This window comes from Eurosta solidaginis, chromosome 1 (assembly GCF_040869045.1).
Source record: "Eurosta solidaginis isolate ZX-2024a chromosome 1, ASM4086904v1, whole genome shotgun sequence".
Classification (NCBI taxonomy): domain Eukaryota; kingdom Metazoa; phylum Arthropoda; class Insecta; order Diptera; family Tephritidae; genus Eurosta; species Eurosta solidaginis.
In genome coordinates this window covers 87785244-87806634 of record NC_090319.1, presented here as the reverse complement: position 1 = coordinate 87806634, position 21391 = coordinate 87785244, and positions in this window count along the sequence as shown.

Here is a 21391-nt window from a genome sequence, read left to right as displayed (position 1 = left end):
TAAGTTGTTATTTAGTTCAAAACAAGTCTTTTGATACCTCTCCCGATATTTTCGGACGTGTTTTAACTGCTGACCCTTTTGTTAAGTATTAGTACATTAGCCAAAGAGAGCCACCAGTCTACTACGAGTGGCGAGTAATTCGCAGGAAATTATAAAGATGTATGCCTAATGTTTTCTAATGCCTATATGACACTACTTTATTTTTGCTTGGATTCCAAGCTTAAAATATTGACGAAACTTTATCGGAAAGTCAAAACGCAAAAACAATTCCAACGAGGGCAAGGGAGACCAATATTGCCCACAAAAGGAATATGTTTGACATGTTATTGTTGAATTCTTTTTTCGTTTCATTTTTCACCAAATTTTTTCATATAAAAACTATGAAAATATATACAAGTTAGAGATGGTCCTTACGCCTTAAAGAGGAAGCAAAGAAGGAAGAAGAGCACAGCCAGCGGCGGTTGACCAGCATGCGCCCGCTCCCGCTGAAAAGCGCAGGATCGGGCAAATTACGCCGGAGGAAACTACAAGTTCAAAGAGGCAAAGGGCCCACGCTCCCAGGAACACTGCACCCACGGGTAGGGAGAATCAAGCCAGGGCGACTGGGGTATCCGCTGAGATGGCACCAAGGCTATTCGGAAGCCCATAGGGGTATCCGAATAGCTGTTCTGCCCAGTAACTACCCAGCGGAGGCCCTAAGTCAAGAGGACCTGACGAATCTCCAAGAGCTCATAATGGACGGAGTGTTCAGGGGATGTGGGCATGCCCTAGTTTTTTGTGGGGTATACTTCCGAGCAGGGCTCCTCCTCGTAGACGCGAGGACGAGAAAACGGTTAAGTGGCTAGTTGAAGTGATACCGACGCTTGAGGGGTGGACAGGGCTACAAATATGCACGAGACGCGGGGATGAAATACCCCCAACGCATAATGTGACTATGTTCTTCCCCAGAAGTGCGGAACGCCCCAAAGAGTTTGCGTTACGGCTCCTCGCCAACCAAAATGAGGGCCTCAGGACGCAGAGATGACGCGTTATTAGTTGTAGCGCAGAGGAAACAGGCTTACGTCTCGACGTGGGCATAGACGAGGAATCGTACCAAATTATACGCACAAACGGACTTAAGCTGCACTATAGGTACGGCCTGGTCCTAGTGAGACCCTGTAGGTAGAGGCAACCAGGGAATAATGAGCAGCCGGAAGACAAGGCTGAGGCAGAGGGCACCGACAGAGGCGAGCTGTCGGACGAGAATATGACGGACGCGAGCACCGATACCATCAGAGCTCGCGAGACCACAAACCCTCCCACCGCAGCAAGCAAGAACGACACAATCGTGCAGCCTGGGTATGAAAGAGAAATCCCCACCACACAAGAGCTCATCGAGGGCTTCGACCTCCAGGAGCTGGAGCTGAATAGGCGGGACGAAAGCGAAAGCGGATTGTCGGATGACGATGATCCGATGAGGCCGGCCGGGCCAAAATGACCGGCACAAGCATAAATATAGCCCAGATCAACCTCCATCACGCCATTGCAGCCTCGGCTGTACTGGTGAGGAGGTTCGCCTCGGATGATCTGGGCAACGCCCTCATACAAGAACCTTGGGTTTACAAGAGACAGGTGAGGGGCCTTAATGTGAGTATTAACAAAGTTATTTGGGATCTCTCACAGCAGAGACCAAGAGCATGTGTAATGCTTAAAGCAAATATTAATTATTTTTGCATTACAGAATTTTTAAGTCGGGATCTTTCCTTTGAGAAATACAAATCTCCGGGGGTGGATGGCATCTACCCGGCGGTAATGCAGCAGGACACAGCTTATCCCACATCTGGCCAGGATCATGAGAGATAGCCTGGCACTTCGATACATACCCATGATGTGGAGAAGAGCAAAAGTGGTTTTCATACCAAAAGTAGGAAAAAGGACTATTCACAGGCAAAGTCCTTCAGACCAATAAGTCTAACTTCCTTTGTCTTGAAAGCAATGGAAAAGATATTGGACCAAGAAATTAGGTCGAACGCCCTCAAGAGCTGGCCCCTACATCATAGGCAGCATGCGTACAGAGCGGGTAGGTCCACGGACACAGCTCTGTATCAATTAACATCTGAAATACAGAGGGCATTCGAAACAGAGGAAACAGTGATTTGCGCTTTCCTTGACATCGAGGGTGCCTTTGACAACACAACTCACGAAAGCGTAAACATAGCACTGCAGAGAAGAGGAATTCAGATGCCTATCCAGAGATGGATTGACAATCTACTCCGCACAAGAATCGCTGAAGTCCATGTAGGCAACAGCGCAGTTAAGGTTAATACCACGAGGGTGTGCCCTTCTGTGGAGCCTAGTAGTGGATGAACTCCTGCAAAAGCTATTTGACAGTGGCATAAGATGCCATGTATACGCTGACGATATCGTCATAATTGCAAGGGGTAAATTCGGGAGTACGCTCTGTGATATAATACAGAGAGCATTGAATATTACAAAGGGATGGTGTGCCAGTGTGGGGCTTAACATCAACCCATCTAAAACGACCATCATCCCTTTCACCAGAAGAAGGGCCCTACCAGCCCTGAGAGCAATTACAATAGATGGCGTGGAACTAGAACATGGAACCGCGGTGAAATACTTGGGGGGTCATTTTTGACACCAAGCTCCTATGGAAACAGCACTTCGACTCCATGAGAGCTAGGGCCACGAGGTCCATCATGATATGCAAACGTTTAGCAGGCAAATCATGGGGCTGTAGCCCGCATGTGCTAAGATAGATGTATACCATGATAGTAAAACCTATGATAACATACGGTTCGATAGCCTGGGCATCGAGAACAACTCGGGCGACGACGAGGCAAGCACTGTCAAAACTTCAGCGACTGGCATGTGTATGCATCACGGGAGCTATGCGCACATGCCCTACAGCAGCGCTGGAGGCTATCCTCGATCTGACCCCGCTGCATATATCAATAGAGCAGTCAGTCAAGCGAACCCTCCTGAATCTCGCTAAGGAGGGCTCGGGCATAGGTAAAGTCATATCGTCCCGAAACATGGAGGAATTGAGAGAGAAGATCCCAATCTCTCAACTCCCGAGGGATGATATCCTCAGGCAGATAGTCTATGAGAGAAGGTACAAAGTAGAACTGGGTGACAAGGGTACGTGGGAGGAAAGCAGAATTGAGTACATTCATAAGCTAAATAGAATAGTATGGTATACCGATAGCTCGAAAACTCCAGAGGGGATTGGATCTGGAGTCATTGGAGCCAGAGCCAAGATATCAACGCCTCTGGGAGCACACCCAAGAATTTTTCAAGCGGAAGTATTCGCCATAAGCCAGTGTGCTGACCTGAACCTTCAGCGAGAATACTCCAATGAAACAATTGCCATACTCAGTGACAGTCAGGCCGCCCTCAAGGCGATCTCGGCGTCTGAAATAAAATCAGCACAAGTCCTTGAGTGCATTGAAAAGCTAAATCAACTAGGAGCACACAACAAACTGTTGTTGGCCTGGGTTCCTGGCCACAGGGGAGTGGAAGGCAATGAGCAAGCGGACAGCCTAGCAAGAGAGGCAGCAATGACACGACCTATTGGTCCTGAGCCGTTCCTGCCAGTAGGCCCGCAGGAAATCAGAGGGCATCTACTAGTAGAAGAAAGGGAAAAGAGGAAAGAACATTGGCGCAATATGCCAGGCTTGAGGCAATCTAAGTTACTGCTAGGGGGCTACAACACAACTCGATATAGGGCATTAATGGGCCTGCCGAAAGATAACCTGAGGATCCTAACAGCTATTCTTACAGGACATTGCAGACTGAACCGCCACATGCAGAAGCTGGGCATACCATCGAACAACACATGCCGATTTTGTGATCGTTCAGCGGAGACGGCGGAACATGTACTCCTGGAATGTGACGCAATCTCAAGACGTAGGGCTAAGTTTTTGGGCTCACCATGGCCAGATCATTCTCACATCAAATCCCTCAAGCCAGGTGAACTGCTAGGGTTCATCAGAAAAGTCGGCTTGGATGAGGTGTTGTGAAGCAGTTGAGGGCACAATAGACCAATGGCCGCAGTGCGATCCTCAATTAATTATATATCTATCTATCTACGCTTTCGATATTAACATTTTTAAGCAATAATTACTGATGTTATATTATCAGAAACCTCAGGTAAACTGTGTAACATTCACCACACACGAAGAAAAAAGGACGTGTGGCACTCGGGGACTGCCGCGGTAAAGCTATTGCATATTATCAACTTATGCAATTATAATATCTATGCAACATTTTGTTTTCTTTGATATTAATTCGTTTTGTCTTAAACTTTAACTTTAACTTTATTTTTAACTTTCACTTTAACTTTAACATTCACTTTAACTTTAACTTCCACTTTAACTTTAACTTTAAATTTCACTTTAACTTTAACTTTATTTTTAACTTTAACTTTCACTTTAACTTGAACTTTTAACCTTAACTTTAACTTTAACATTCACTTTAACTTTAACTTTACTTTAACTTTAACTCTAACTTTAACTTTAACTTTAAATTTAACTTTAACTTTAACTTTAACATTCATTTTAACTTTAACTTTAACTTTAAATTCCACTTTCACTTTAACATTCTCTTTAACTTAAACTTTCACTTTAACTTTAACTTTGACTTTAACCTTAACTTTAACTTTAATTTTATCTTTAACTTTCACTTTAACTTTAACTTTAATTTTAACTTTATTTTTAACTTTAATTTTAACTTTCACTTTAACTTTAACATTCACTTTAACTTTAACTTTAACTTTAACTTTATTTTTAAATTTAACTTTAACTTTCACTTTAACTTTAACATTCACTTTAATTTTAACTTTAACATTCACTTTAACTTTAACATTCACTTTAACTTTAACTTTATTTTTAACTTTAACTTTAACTTTCATCTTCACTTTAACTTTACCTTTAACTTTCACTTTAACTTTAACTTCCACTTTAACTTTAATTTTAACCTTAACTTTAACTTTAACTTAATTTTATCTTTAACTTTAACTTTAACCTTAACTTTAACTTTAACTTAAACCTGAACTTTAACTTTAACTTTATTTTTAACTTTAACTTTACCTTTAACTTTAACTTTCACTTTAACTTTAACTTCCACTTTAACTTTAATTTTAACCTTAACTTTAACTTTAATTTTAATTTTATCTTAACCTTTAACTTTCAGTTTAACTTTAACATTCACTTTAACTTTAACTTCCATTTTAACTTTAGCTTTAGCTTTAACTTTCACTTTAACTTTAACTTTATATTTAACTTTCACTTCAACTTTAACTTAATTTTTAACTTTAACTTTCACTTTAACTTTAACATTCACTTTAACTTTAACTTTATTTTTAACTTTAACTTTAACTTTCATCTTCACTTTAATTTTACCTTTAACTTTCACTTTAACTTTAACTTCCACTTTAACTTTAATTTTAACCTTAACTTTAACTTTAATTTTATCTTTAACTTTAACTTTCAGTTTAACTTTAACATTCACTTTAACTTTAACTTCCATTTTAACTTTAGCTTTAGCTTTAACTTTCACTTTAACTTTAACTTTATATTTAACTTTCACTTTAACTTTACCTTTAATTTTAACTTTAAGTTTAACTTTAACTTTAACTTTAACCTTAACTTTAACTTTAACCTCAACTTTAACTTTAACTTTATCTTTAACTTTAACCTTAACTTTAACTTTAATTTTAACTTTAACTTTAATTTTAGTTTTAATTTTAACTTTAACTTTCACTTTAACTTTAACATTCACTTTAACTTTAACTTTATTTTTAAATTTAACTTTAACTTTCACTTTAACTTTAACATTCACTTTAACTTTAACTTTATTTTTAACTTTAACTTTACCTTTAACTTTAACTTTCACTTTAACTTTAACTTCCACTTCAACTTTAATTTTAACCTTAACTTTAACTTTAACTTTAATTTTATCTTAACCTTTAACTTTCAGTTTAACTTTAACATTCACTTTAACTTTAACTTCCATTTTAACTTTAGCTTTAGCTTTAACTTTCACTTTAACTTTAACTTTATATTTAACTTTCACTTTAACTTTACCTTTAATTTTAACTTTAAGTTTAACTTTAACTTTAACTTTAACCTTAACTTTAACTTTAACCTCAACTTTAACTTTAACTTTATCTTTAACTTTAACCTTAACTTTAACTTTAATTTTAACTTTAACTTTAATTTTAGTTTTAATTTTAACTTTAACTTTCACTTTAACTTTAACATTCACTTTAACTTTAACTTTATTTTTAAATTTAACTTTAACTTTCACTTTAACTTTAACATTCACTTTAACTTTAACTTTATTTTTAACTTTAACTTTCACTTTAACTTTAACATTCACTTTAACTTTAACTTCCACTTTAACCTTAACTTTGACTTTAACCTTAACTTGAACTTTAGCTTAACTTTAACCTTAAATTTAACATACACTTTAACTTTATTTTTAACTTTAACATTCACTTTAACTTTAACATTCACTTTAACTTTAACTTTAACTTTCACTTTAACTTTAACTTTAACTTTACTTTAACTTTAACTTTAACTTACACTTTAACTTTAAAATTCACTTTAAATTTAACTTGACCTTAAATTCTGACTTTAACTTTAACATTAACTTTAACTTTAACTTTAACCTTAACTTTAACTTTAACTTTAACTTTAACTTTATTTTTAACTTTAACTTTCACTTTTACTTTAACATTCACTTTAACTTTATTTTTAACTTTAACTTTCACTTTACCTTTAACATTCACTTTAACTTTAACTTTATTTTTTTTAACCTTAACTTTCACTTTAGATTTAACATTCACTTTAACTTTAACTTTAACTTCCACTTTAACTTTGACTTTAACTTTAACTTTAACTTTCACGTTAACTTTAACATTCACTTTAACTTTAACTTTCACTTTAACTTTAACATTCCCTTTAACTTTAAATTTAACTTTACCTTAATTTTAACTTTAACTTAAATTTATCTTTAAATTTAACTTTAACTTTAACCTTAACTTTAACTTTCACTTTTACTTTAACCTAAACTTTAACTTTAAGTTTATTTTTAACTTTAACTTTAACTATCACTTTAACTTTTACTTTAACATTCACTTTAACTTTAACATTCACTTTAACTTTAACTTTATTTTTAACTTTAACTTTAACTTTAACTTTCACTACCACTTTAACTTTAACTTTAACCTTAACTTGAACTTTAACTTTAACTTTTACTTTCACTTCAACTTTGACATTCACTTTAACTTTAACTTTACTTTAACTTTAACTTTGTAAGATGACCATCGTGGTCATCTTTATTCTTGCGTCGTAGTTGACGCAGGTTATCGCCCAAACGCTTTAGCGCAACTTAAGTAAAGCACACAATATTAATTGCGTAGACTTCTCGCACATACACTGCTTCTAATACCAAAACAAGAAACTGATGAACTTTACTCTTTAAATATATTCTTTTGAAATTTTATTTTACTGAATATAAAAAATGTTCACAAACTTAGAAAATTTAATATATATGTATATATATATATATGTGAGCTGCTGAAAACTTTGCTTCTTGACGAGTTGAATGCGCGAAATTAATTGGCGTCATTCGAAGTGACGTTTATGAAGGTAACCCTCATGGTGAGTGATTGGTGTGGTCAAAAAAATTGACGTGGTTAATATTTAATGATTGATGTTATGGTCACTCAACACTTATCATAAGGGTTGCCTTACATCATCCCCCTTTGGAAAAGAAGAATTGGCCAAATTCTTCTGTCCCAAACGTGATGTATTTTATCTTAATAAAAGTTTAAGACTGTTAAACTAAATTTAAATCTACATCTATGTTTAGATCTAAATTAAAAATGAAATTCTAAAGTCTAATTCTAAAGTAGGACTTAAATTTAATTTTTATAATTAAAAACAATTTTTTTGTGTTTTAATTCTACTGTATGAATTAAGTTCTTAATTTTTAATGATTGTTTAAATTTATTTGAATTCATTGTCTTTTTTCCAGGTTTGGAAGAAAAACATTTTATTTCTAATTTAACAATAGAGATTAACTTTAAATAATCTTGAATTTAAAAATTTAATTTAATTAATTTTTCTTATTCTATTTTTATGTACTATTTTTTTCTTTTTCGTTTCGTCATCAATTAACGTGACGTTTACGCCGTCAATACCTATTACGGTATACGGACCAATATAGGTACTACTATGCTTGTCGCGGGGTTCTTTTTCAAGCAATACCTTGTCAAATACCTTGACAGATATTGGTTGTGAACTTTTGTTATATCCGGTTTGATTTTTTAATTTGTGTTCTGTAACTGTTTTATTCGCTAATTCGTGAGTTTTTTGAAAACGAAATTTAACTTCTTTCGAATAGTTTTCTATGTTATAAATCGGGTCTATTTTATCGGTTTGCAGTTCTTTTGGTAAATTAGCTGCTTTGCCAAAGACTAATTCATATGGTGAGAATTTATTATCGAATACTGTGTTTGTTGTTGTGTTATGAAGAAAAGTGAAATATTTCAAGTAAACATCCCAGTCGGAAAAATTGGGATTTAGAAAAGATCTTAAATATTCATTGAAAACTCTGTGATTTCGCTCTACTGTGCCAAGGGTTTCATGATGGTACGCTGTGGAAAATTTATGTTCTATTTTTAATAGTTTTGTTAACTCTGAAAAAATTTCATTTTTGTATTCGGTACCTAAATCAGTTTTAATCGTCTTCATAATGCCATATATTAGTATGAAATTTTCAAAAATAGCTGATGCGACCGTTTTTGCACTTTTGTCAGGTATCGCAATCGTTACTAAGTATTTGCTGAGATCGCATATAATGGTGACAGCGAACTTGTTACCATTATCGGATTGAGGTAGAGGTCCTATAGTGTCAATGACAACAATGTCGAATGGCTTACATGGTGTTTCGGTTAGGACTAAATTTTCTTTTGTTTTTGGCTTAACCTTATTCAAAAGACATTTTTCGCAGTTTTTAACAAATTTCGCTATATCGCGCGTCATGCCTTTCCAATAATATTTGGTTCTGAGTTTTGCATAAACTTTTTTGCTACCGAAATGTCCTCCTAAAATTGGGTCGGTATGGTAAGTTGTTATTAATTGTTGTTTTTTGTCTTCGTCTGTCACAGTTTCTACGGGTTCGGTTAGGACGATTTCTAAATGTTTTAAAATTTTATTCCCAGTGGTTTTCAGATCTGATATCGAAAAATATTTAAAAAGATTATCATTTTTTTGCAATTCAATTATATTAATATTGCGCTTGCCAGCTTCTTTTTGTAGCTTCAAAAGTAATTCATCTAAATGTATTATTTTGTTAGCACACGCAACCTTAATTAACTCAATCTTTTTGTGTTTTAGATGCGCATTTAATTCAAAATTCGTAATTTTACCACTTTTATCATAATTTATTTGTGATTTTACTCTGGGTATTTTCTTTGAAAATTTGTTTGAAAAATTATCATAAACTTGTAATTTTATGTTTTCTTTTACTTTTTCTTCTTTGAGTATTTCTTGTTGCATTAATTGTTCTTGTTTTGTCTGTGATCTTGTCTGTACTGCTAAGATTGATGTTCCTGAATTTTTTATTTCTTCTATTGTGATGCGAGAGAGTGCATCTGCTCCTACGTTCGTTTTACCTTTTATGTATTCAATAGTGAAGTTGTACTCTGCCAGTTCAAGTCTGATACGTGAAAGTTTTGAAGAGGGATCTTTCATATTGAACAAGTAAACTAATGGACGATGATCGGACTTGACTGTAAAGTGTGTGCCATATATGTATGGTCTGAACTGTTTTATTGCAAAAAATATAGCTAAAAGCTCTAACTCAATTATTGATTTCTTTTGTTCTGAATTATTAAATGATTTGGACGCGAAACAAATTGGTAAGTCAATGCCATCTTTATTTTGACTTAAAATGGCACCACAACCAATTTTTGAAGCGTCGACAGTAATTATAAATTCCTTTTTGAAGTCTGGGTATTGGAGAATTTGAGGAGAAATTAAAGATTTTCGAAGTTTTTCAAATGCTATATCACATGATTGATCCCATTTAAATTCCACTCTTTTCCTGCTAAGTTTATTTAAAGGTGCTGCTATGGAAGCAAAATTTGGTATAAACCTTCTGTAATAATTGGCGAATGCCACGAATCGTCTTACTGCATCTTTATCGGAAGGTTTCGGATATTTCTTTATTGCAATTATTTTGGAATCGTCTGGAAGTAGACCTTTTGACGAACATTTGTGTCCTAGGAAAGTGACTTCTGAACGCATGAAGTTGCATTTTTCGGGATTTAGACGCAAATTAAATTTTTTGCATGTTTGAAAGACTTGTTCTAAATTTTTAAGATGGTGAGCTTCGCTGCACCCAATGACTATAAGATCATCGACATATAAAAAGGCTTGGTTTGGAGAAATTCCTGAAAAGGCAATTGACATCATTCTTGAGAATGAATTCGGAGCTACGTTTAAGCCGAATGGTAAAACTTTCCATCGAAAAGCACCGCGATCAGTGCTGAATGAAGTGATGTCTCTAGAATCTTTATTTAATGGGATTTGGTGAAAACCTGAATACAGATCCAATGTAGAAAAATATTTGGCTCTGCCTAGATTATCAAGAATATCGTCTATTCGTGCAAGTGGGAATTTGTCTGCTATCAATTTTTTGTTTACGGCTCTAAAGTCAACACACATCCTGTAGGATTTCTGTCCATTTGGGTTTTTCTTTGGCACAAGTATCAATGGACTATTATAGTTGGAATAGCTGTGTTCTATAAGATCGTTTTGCAATAAATTATCAACTTGTTTATTAATTTCCTCTCTCTGACAGTATGGTAAACGGTAATTTTTTATGTAAACAGGATTTGTATCTGTCAATCGTAATTTCTGTTCATAAAAGTTGTTAAGTGTCATACGATCGGTCTTTAGTGCAAAAATATCATCATAGTTTAGACATAAATCGAGAAGTTTTGGTTTGGCATAGTTTGGCATTTGTTTTTCTAAAATTGATTTTAATTCCTCTGACCTTTTCGAATCTTTTGAAAGATCATTGATTTTATACACGTTATAGTTGGTGATTTCATCCGTAACTATGTTACAATTTCTTACGTATTTTACCTCGTCAGTGACGTTTAATACCTTTATTATCGGATTGTTAGTGTCAACAATACACTTTGCGGTGAACACACCACTACAAATTTCCTGTGCGTCTATGAAAACTGGATGTTTAGATTTTTTCAGCTTAAATAAGCGATAAACTTCGCATCTAGGAGGAATTATCAATGTATTATCGGTTGTATTATGTAAAATTGAAATTTTATGAATATTTTTGCCAATGCCAATTGTTATGCTCTCGTTTGCATAGTCTATAATGCAATTGTATTTTTTCAAAAAGTCTTTGCCTACAATACCATCTGACGGTATGTTGAATTTGTCATCTACTACATTTAAAGTATGTGGAATTGAAAAATTTGAATAAAAAAGTTCTGTTTTAATGGTACCCAATGTTGAAACTGTATCTGTCGTAACACCCGTTATATTTATAATATTGTTGTTATTTATAGCAACATTTTGTTTTAAACTTGAAAGTTTTATAATTGATATATCAGCCTGTGTATCTACTAAGAAAGTACATGTTTTAAAAGAGTCATTGCAATTCAGTTCGATAAAATCTGAGTAGTTCAGGTTTAAACAATAAATTGATTTATTTTGAAAGACGTTATTTAATTCAGATTCTGGTCCCCCAGTGTTCGCTCCTGAGGGCCGTTGGCGTTTAAAGTGCGTACACTAGCGTTATTTGTAGTATTTGAACGTCGATTGTTGTTGTTACTGTTGTTATTGCTGTTGTTTCTGTTTACGGGCCTGCTATTGTTATTTCGAAAATTACCATTATTTCGCGAGCCATAATTATTGTTGTTATTATGCCTATAATTGCTATTGTTGTTTCTGTTAAAATTGTTGTTGTACCTCGAAAAGTTGTTCCTATTATATTGATTTGACCTGAAGTTACCTCGAAAACTATTATTTTGCCTGTTATAACGTGATCTAAACGCTAGTACCTGCCTTTCACTTGTTTGGTTATTTTGTTCTACGATCATTTTCGCAACTACATCCTTAGAATCAGTAAACGTAGTTGACGCTAAAATTGATTTTACTAGGTCTGAGCGAGTGTTAAGCCGACAAACGTTGACGGTTTGTTCGACTGCCATTTCGTGCGCTTTTTCCTGAGTCATTCCTTCTATAACTAATGATCGTTCTAAAGCATCGGAGAGTTCCTCAACACGTTTAGCGAATTCAGTATGATTATTATTAAAAACTTTTAACGATGCAATTTTTCCTGCAACAACTTTTGAGTTGTCAGGTTTTATTCTACCTTTTAATGCATCTTTTATTTGTTGAATTGTTGTTACTTCATTTGGAATTGCCTCACGCGCTTTCCCTTCTAACTTGGATTTTATAAACGAAATGAAAGTATTTGTCAAATTTTCTTCCATCAAATCTTCTATCAAACCTATTTTATCTATAAAGGATGCAAGTGAAAGCGGATCGCCGCTGTAGTTTTCTCTAATTATGGATGCACACATAGTAATAAAAGTTTTCTTTTGCTCTGAAGTCGCCATTGTTGGTTGTTCTTCGCTAATTGTGTCTAAATTATTATTGTGGAGTGAATTGGAAAATCCAGGGAAATCCTCAAGAAAAGATACGTGACTTTTTTTAATAATACTAGCTTTGTAAGCTGAAGTTGTCGATGCGTCAGATAATTCTTCCTCAGTGTCAAAATCCGAACTTGATTCGCTTTCTTGTATTAATTCAGAAAGATCTGTGGGTATTTTTATATTGCAGTTAATTCTAGAAAAACATTTAGTGAGTTGTTCTCTGCACTTTGACAAACTTTCGATTATTGAACTAGGCTTATCTCGATTTTCAAAATATGAATTTACTTGTATTATGATTTGGTTATAGCTTTTAATTAAAGCATCTTCATATTCTATTGATTTTTTCGCTGAGATAGATCGGTTATTTAAAACTCGTTTAGTAACTTTAGTGAAATTAGAGCGTAAATTTTTGAAATTGGAATCAAAATCTGACATTTGACAACTGACATCTGAAAACTTTATTACATTTATTGAAAATGTTTACCTCCGTGGCAGAAAAAAAAAAAAAAAAATGTTTCATAAAAAAATTCGGAAAATGTTAAGATTAACGCTGTAGGCACTGTTTATATAAGAATGAAGTTGAAACTATTCATTCGCTCAGTAATTGTGGTTTGTAATTTAAAAAAATTTTTTTTTTTGTTTAAAAAAAAAAATCAGAGAATATTCGAAATATTCAAAATCGATGAGTTAATTGGTAAATGGTAAAGATTCGCATATTCGAAAGGCACTGTATTTAAGACTTATTTTGTAAATGCAAGTGAATGTTGAAATATTTTAACCGCACTGTATTCGTTTAATAATGCAAAGAGAAAAAACTGTTGGGATATTTAAAAGACACTGTATATAATACACAGTTTGAAAAGAGTCGCAAATGTAAGATATGTTGAAATATTTGGAATACACTGTATTCGTGTGATGCTTCGAAGGAATTGTTAACTATTTGAATGGCACTGTATTTGTTGCAAAAAAAAATATGTAAATGTTTAGACATCTATGATGCTTAATTTCCGAAGAAATAAGAGAAAAGTAAGCTTTCACCGATAAAATAAATTTTCACCATTACTTTGATTGACTGTAACCCGTCTATGTTGATATTTAAAGTCAATGAGAATTTTTCAAAATTGATTAGGTTTGAATAACTATCGCAAAATTTTGGCGAAAAGATTTGATATTTTTGGTATTATACATATAAAATTGATGTATAATTTGCGTTTCAAAAAGGTTTTAAAAACATGTTTAAATTTGAAAAAATATTTTTTCCGATTGTATTTATTACGAAGCAGTGTTCGCATTTAAAATAAAAAAATTCCAGTTCCATATTAATGTTCGAAAAAGAAAGAATATAGTAATATATGCGTGATAATATGCATGTGATGGCCGTATATTTGAAATTATATTTAATGTGCATTCGAATTTTTGGCGATATTTGAATGTTTATATGTTTATATTTCAATATAATTGTTTTATGTATGTAAGTAATTTGAAAAATTCAATTTCTTAATTTAATTAGTTTAACATGTTATTGTCTTTAAAGTAGAAAAAGTATGTTGCTACATGCGTAGTAAACAAATGTTTAAGAAAAGTATGTTTATAATCAAAAGTGTCAAATTGTGTTGCTACATGCGAAGGCTACATGTGTATTACGAAAAATTGTTGCTAAGTTTATAGTATACATGTATTTATACTGAGAAAGCCAAACTACCTACGTATGTACAAAGTTAAAATTTTATATACGTATATATTATGGTACTGTACCGCCCTTTTTCTGCTTTGCTTGCTGCCTTTGGTTGTATGCTGCTGAAATTTGTTGTTGTTGGTGTTGTCTTCCGTTGCTGCCGTTACCAAGTGAAGCTTTTCCTATTTGCCTCTCGTTCTTGCCTCTGTCTTTTAGCTTCTTTTGCTTTCTCGAATTTTTGTGGATGAGTAAATGGCGTGTCGGTGATGTTTTACCGCTATTAACGGTGCTTATTAAAGGCGTCACTGGTGGTTGTGTTTTTAGTTTCACCGTTATGGCGTGGTACAGCCAGTTCAAAATTTAATATCTCCATATACATGTATGTATGTATGTATGTAACACCACAAAATGTAGGTTTTGTGTAAGTTCCAAATTTATGTTTAGTAAAAATTGTATTTTTAAATTTCTTTTAAATTTTATCAAATTAGTTTTTAAATGTATATGTTTTAAATAGTCCATTTTGCCATATGTGGCTTTTTGTTTTGCAACTTTGTATTTTTTTCGTTTTTTTTTTGAAATTTTGTATATTTTTTTTGTAATTTTTCCTTTCGGAGTTTTGTATATTTTTGTAGTATTTGCAACTTTTGTAATTTCGTAGCTTTAAAATTTTATGATTTTTGTATTTTTGAAATTTTGTAATTTTTGTAGGTTTGAAATTTGATAAGAATAAAAATTTTTTTGTAGTATTTTTGTAATTTTGTAGTTTTTTTGTAGTCTTTTTATAATTTTATAACTTTTTTTGTATTTTTTTTTTTTTGAAATTTTATATTTTTTTTGGAATTTTATATATTTTTGTATTTTTTTTTTTTGTAATTTTTCGTAAATTTTTGAAATTATCTTACTTCGAGTAATTTTCTTTTTTTGCATATATTTTATGAATTTTGCAAAAAAAAATTTTCTTCATATTGGCACAACCACCACGCACTTTTTCGTCGCAACCACCACGCACATATTCTTCCAGATTTTATTTTTAATTATGCTGCTTTTGTAGTGCAGGGAATTTTTTCCTTCCCCGACGCCAGTTTTTGCCGCAGGCATGGCCACGGTCGCCATGTAAGATGACCATCGTGGTCATCTTTATTCTTGCGTCGTAGTTGACGCAGGTTATCGCCCAAACGCTTTAGCGCAACTTAAGTAAAGCACACAATATTAATTGCGTAGACTTCTCGCACATACACTGCTTCTAATACCAAAACAAGAAACTGATGAACTTTACTCTTTAAATATATTCTTTTGAAATTTTATTTTACTGAATATAAAAAATGTTCACAAACTTAGAAAATTTAATATATATGTATATATATATATATGTGAGCTGCTGAAAACTTTGCTTCTTGACGAGTTGAATGCGCGAAATTAATTGGCGTCATTCGAAGTGACGTTTATGAAGGTAACCCTCATGGTGAGTGATTGGTGTGGTCAAAAAAAATTGACGTGGTTAATATTTAATGATTGATGTTATGGTCACTCAACACTTATCATAAGGGTTGCCTTACAACTTTACCTTTAATTTTAACTTTAAGTTTAACCTTAACTTTAACTTTATTTTTAACTTTAACTTTAACATTCACTTTAACTTTAACTTTAACTTTCACTTTAACTTTAACTTTAACTTTAACATTCACTTTAAATTTAACTTGACCTTAAATTTTGACTTTAACTTTAACATTACCTTTACCTTTACTTTAACTTTTACTTTAACTTTACTTTAACTTTTACTTTAACTTTAACTTTTACTTTAACTTTAACATTCACTTTAAATTTAACTTGACCTTAAATTTTGACTTTAACTTTAACATTACCTTTAACTTTAACTTTATTTTTAACTTTAACTTTCACTTTTACTTTAACATTCACTTTAACTTTAACTTTATTTTTAACTTTAACTTTATCTTTAATTTTAACTTTAACTATAACTTTAACCTTAATTTTACCTAAACTTTAACTTTATTTTTAACTTTAACTTTAACATTCACTTTAACTTTAACTTTATTTTTAAATTTCACTTTAACTTTAACTTCCACTTTAACTTTAACTTTGACTTTAACTTTAACCTTAACTTTAACTTTCACTTTCACTTTAACTTTAACATTCACTTTAACTTTAACTTTATTTTTAACTTTGACTTTCACTTTAACTTTAACATTCACTTTAACTTTAATTTTAACTTTAACTTTAACTGTATCTTAACTTTATCTTTAACTTTAACTTTAACTTTAAACTTAACTTTAACTTTAACTTTAACCTAAACTTTAACTTTATTTTTAACTTTAACTTTCACTTTAACTTTAACATTCACTTTAACTTTCACTTTAACTTTAACTTTATTTTTAACTTTAACTTTAACTTTCACTTCCACTTTAACTTTAACTTTGACTTTAACTTTAACCTTAACTTTAACTTTAACTTTCACTTTAACTTTGACATTCACTTTAACTTTAACTTTACTTTAACTTTAACTTTACCTTCAACTTTAACTTTAACTTTAACCTTAACTTTAACTTTATTTTTAACTTTAACTTTAACATTCACTTTAACTTTAACATTCACTTTAACTTTAACTTTCACTTTAACTTTGACTTTAACTTTAACTTTACTTTAACTTTACCTTTAACTTTTACTTTAACTTTAACACTCACTTTAAATTTAACTTGACCTTAAATTTTGACTTTAACTTTAACTTTAACATTACCTTTAACTTTTACTTTAACTTTAACTTTAACCTTAACTTTAACTTTATTTTTAACTTTAACTTTCACTTTTACTTTAACATTCACTTTAACTTTATTTTTAACTTTAACTTTCACATTAACTTTAGCTTTAACTTTAACTTTAAGTTTAAGTTTAACTTTAACTTTAACTTTAACTTTAACCTTAACTTACCTATGAAGATCGCAACGTGGAACCATTCCAAGAAGAAGAGCTTAAAACTGCCGTGCGAACTATGAAACCTAAGAAAGCATCTGGGCCCGACGGAATACCCGCGGAGGCAATTAGACTAGCTGCAAACGACTGCCCAGAACTTATGTTGCACATGTACAACAAATGTCTCGAAGAAAGAACTTTCCCCACCATATGGAAGACAGCACGACTGGTTCTCATTCCAAAAGGGAAAGGAGATCCCAACTCTCCATCATCCTACCGTCCCCTATGTATGTTGGACACAGCAGGGAAATTGATGGAGAGTCTCCTGAAGCAACGCCTCACCAGAGCGTTACAGGACGCCGGAGGACGTCGCCCAGACAGCATGGTTTTCGGAAGGGGCACTCCACAATCGATGCCATAGCAGAAGTTATAGATGCAGTCAAGAAAGCCGAGACAGCGTGCCACAGAGCAAGACCTATAGTGTTGCTGGCCACGCTGGACGTCAAAAACGCTTTTAACTCAGCTAGGTGGGAGGACATGCTTGAGGCACTAGAAAGCACTTTCAAAGTACCGCAATATTTGTTAGAAATTTTAAGGGACTACCTAAGAGAGAGGTATCTAATATATGAAAGTACTCACGGTCAAAAAAAGGTAAAAATAACAGGTGGAGAAGCCCAGGGTTCGGTACTAGGTCCCGATCTCTGGAATATAACTTACGACAGTCTTCTTCGATTAGACATGCCAGAAAGCACCTTCCTCGTTGCCTTTGCAGACAACGTGGCAGCTGTGATAACAGCACCAAGCTGCGAGCTGTCACAGCTAAAATTAAACCAGGTTATGCGTAATGTAAATAGGTGGATGGCTGAGCACGGTCTCCAGTTAGCAACAGCCAAAACGGAGATCGTCATCCTCACAAAGAGACGTAGTCCCACTACCAGGAACATGATGGTTGGGGACCAGCCAATAGAAACACTCGCTTCAACGAAATATCTGGGAGTGAGGTTAGACAGCAAACTCAACTTCTCGGATCACATACGAGGGGCCTGCGAAAGAGCTGCGCGCATAATAGCGCAGTTGAGTAAATTAATGGCAAACACAGGTGGCCCAAAGCCATGCACAAGGAAGTTGCTTGCATCAGCCTCGGATCATATACTCTTATATGGTGCAGAAATCTGGGCGAACGCGATGAAATACCGGAAGAACCGAGTCGCCCTCACCTCAGTCCAACGCAGAGGGGCGCTGCGAATATCTTCGGCTTACCGCACGGTATCAGCTGAAGCTGTCCTGATCGTTGCGGGAAATATACCGATATATCTTCTCGTTGAGGAAAGAAAACAATATATGACAACGGATCGCAAGCAAGTAGAGCTGCTGTTGCCATGCAGGCGCGAGAAGAAAAAAAAAACATTCACTTTAACTTTAACTTTAACTTTAACTTTAACATTCACTTTAACTTTACCTTTAACTTTCACTTTAACTTTAACTTTATTTTTAACTTTAACTTTAACTTTCACTTTAACTTTAACATTCACTTTAACTTTAATTTTATTTTTAACTTTAACTTTTGTTTTTATTCCTTTTGATCACCATGTCGGCACATACACTCTGTATGTAGTTTATTCCTAATGGTGTGGATATGATTTTTAGGCGCGCTTTTGAAAGCTTAGTAACAAAAGCGCTCCTAAAAATCATATCCACACCATTAGGAATAAACTACATACAGAGTGTATGTGCCTACATGATGATCAAAAGGAATATAAACAAAAAGGCAACTCTTAGAGACCAATTGTACAGCGAACAACGGGACATTCATATGGCTTAGCAGCTAAAGGCATCTAACTTTGCACTGATATGAATATTGGAGATTCGAGTTCAACGTTCAGCTCCCGAAAATCTAGCTGATGAAGAAGTGAAATTCAGAAACATGTCCTAGTAACCATCGCCGTTTGTAAACTTACAATTTTTCTCTAATATCAATTACAAAAACCATTGTATAAAGCAATATGAGCAAAGCTCGCTAATTAAATACATATGATCATATTTAACTTTAACTTCCACTTTAACTTTAACTTTGACTATAACCTTTACTTGAACTTTAACTTTAACTTTATCTTTAACTTTCACTTTAACTTTAACTTTATTTTTAACCTTAACCTTAACTTTAACTTTAACATTCACTTTAACGTTAACTTTAACTTTAACTTTACTTTAACTTTAACTTTAACTCTAACTTTAACTTTAACTTTAACCTTAAATTTAATTTTAACTTTCACTTTAACTTTAACATTCACTTTAACTTGACCTTTATTTTTAACTTTAACATTCACTTTAACTTTAACTTTAACTTTCACTTTAACTTTAACTTTAACTTTACTTTAACTTACACTTTAACTTTAACATTCTCTTTAAATTTAACTTGACCTTAAATTTTGACTTTAACTTTAACATTAACTTTAACTTTAACCTTAATTATTTTTAACTTTAACTTTCACTTTTACTTTAACATTCACTTTAACTTTAACTTTATTTTTAACTTTAACTTTCACTTTACCTTTAACATTCACTTTAAATTTAACTTTAACTTTATTTTTTTTAACTTTAACTTTCACCTTAACTTTAACTTCCACTTTAACTTAAACTTTGACTTTAACTTTAACCTTAACTTTAACTTTAACATTCACTTTAAATTTAACTTTAACTTTGACTTTAACTTTAACATTAACTTTAACTTTAACTTTAACTTTAACATTAACTTTAACTTTAACTTTATGACAGAGATCCAATTTTATGTACTTGAGCTGTTGCTAACACCGAACCTTTTTCGAACCTTTTTTTGACAAATATCCGTACGTTTCTTTTTTTTGATTTAGTCTCCAAGCCCGTGATAAAATCTATGCAATAGCTTAAAAGCATGTGCAATATTTGTAGACATGCGTAAATATCAAAATCGTTTTGATTTTACCGCAGTTCTCTGCGCAAACAGCGCAACCAGTGCACACAACAGGCAAATCCTTGTGCAGATTGGTAATTGGCACAAGGATACTTGAGCCATGTAATTGTTATTGCAAAATTTTTATTTTGCGCCTTCGGATTATTAATACTGATGTTAAGACGCGTCGTTTGACATCTCTCTTTATATTTTTGGTAGCGTATCAGCAGTCGACCCCTCAACTAGACTATTACCCCAAACAGGAGTTGAGTTGTCTTCAAGTTGGTTGTTTTAATTACTAGCCAACTAAGTTTAGTTGTAAATGGTAATAGGGCCATTAATTACAAAACCACTAAATTGAGGTGTAAACCGTAATAGGGGTATTATTACCATTCACTATCTCAATTTAGTGGCAACCACTTGTGAAGAGTAAAGCCCCCATTACTGATACTTAGCATAGACTTGGCGTAAACTTGGCACTTAGACACGATTATACTCCACTTGGCGCATAAAATCTGGCATCATAATCAGCGTTGAAATTTATTTTTAAATAAATGTCAATTTGTATGACAAAATGTCAAAATGAAATGGAAACAAACGGCATCTCAAAATGTAAACGTCACTTAGAACTAACATAGAAAATCAAAATTCAACAGGCTTCTAAGTCAAGTTAAGTTTTGAGTAATCAGTAACATGCAATGTTCATTTAACAGAACTGTAAGTGACAGTTCGCAAGCCAAGTCAAGTCTATGCTAAGTATCAGTAATGGAGCCTTAAAGGCTGCATTACTGACTTGGCGTAAACTTGGCAACTTAGCCACGATTATACTCCACTTAGCGCATACAATCTGGCATCATAATCAGGTTTGAAATTTACTTTTAAATAAATGTCAATTTGTATGACAAAATGTCAATATGACATGGAAACAAAGAAATGGCATCTCAAAATGTAAACGTCACTAAGAAATTACATAGAAAATCAAAATTCAACAGACTTCTAAGTCAAGTTAAGTGTTGCCAAGTTTTGAGTAATCAGTAACATGCACTGTTGGCCCAGTCCTAGGACATCGCAATGTTAATTAGACCATATTTTTTGTATGAATTGTGGTTAATTTTGGAGTACTCGGTTGGTCCATAGCGAGTACTCCATACATGCATGCATGGAG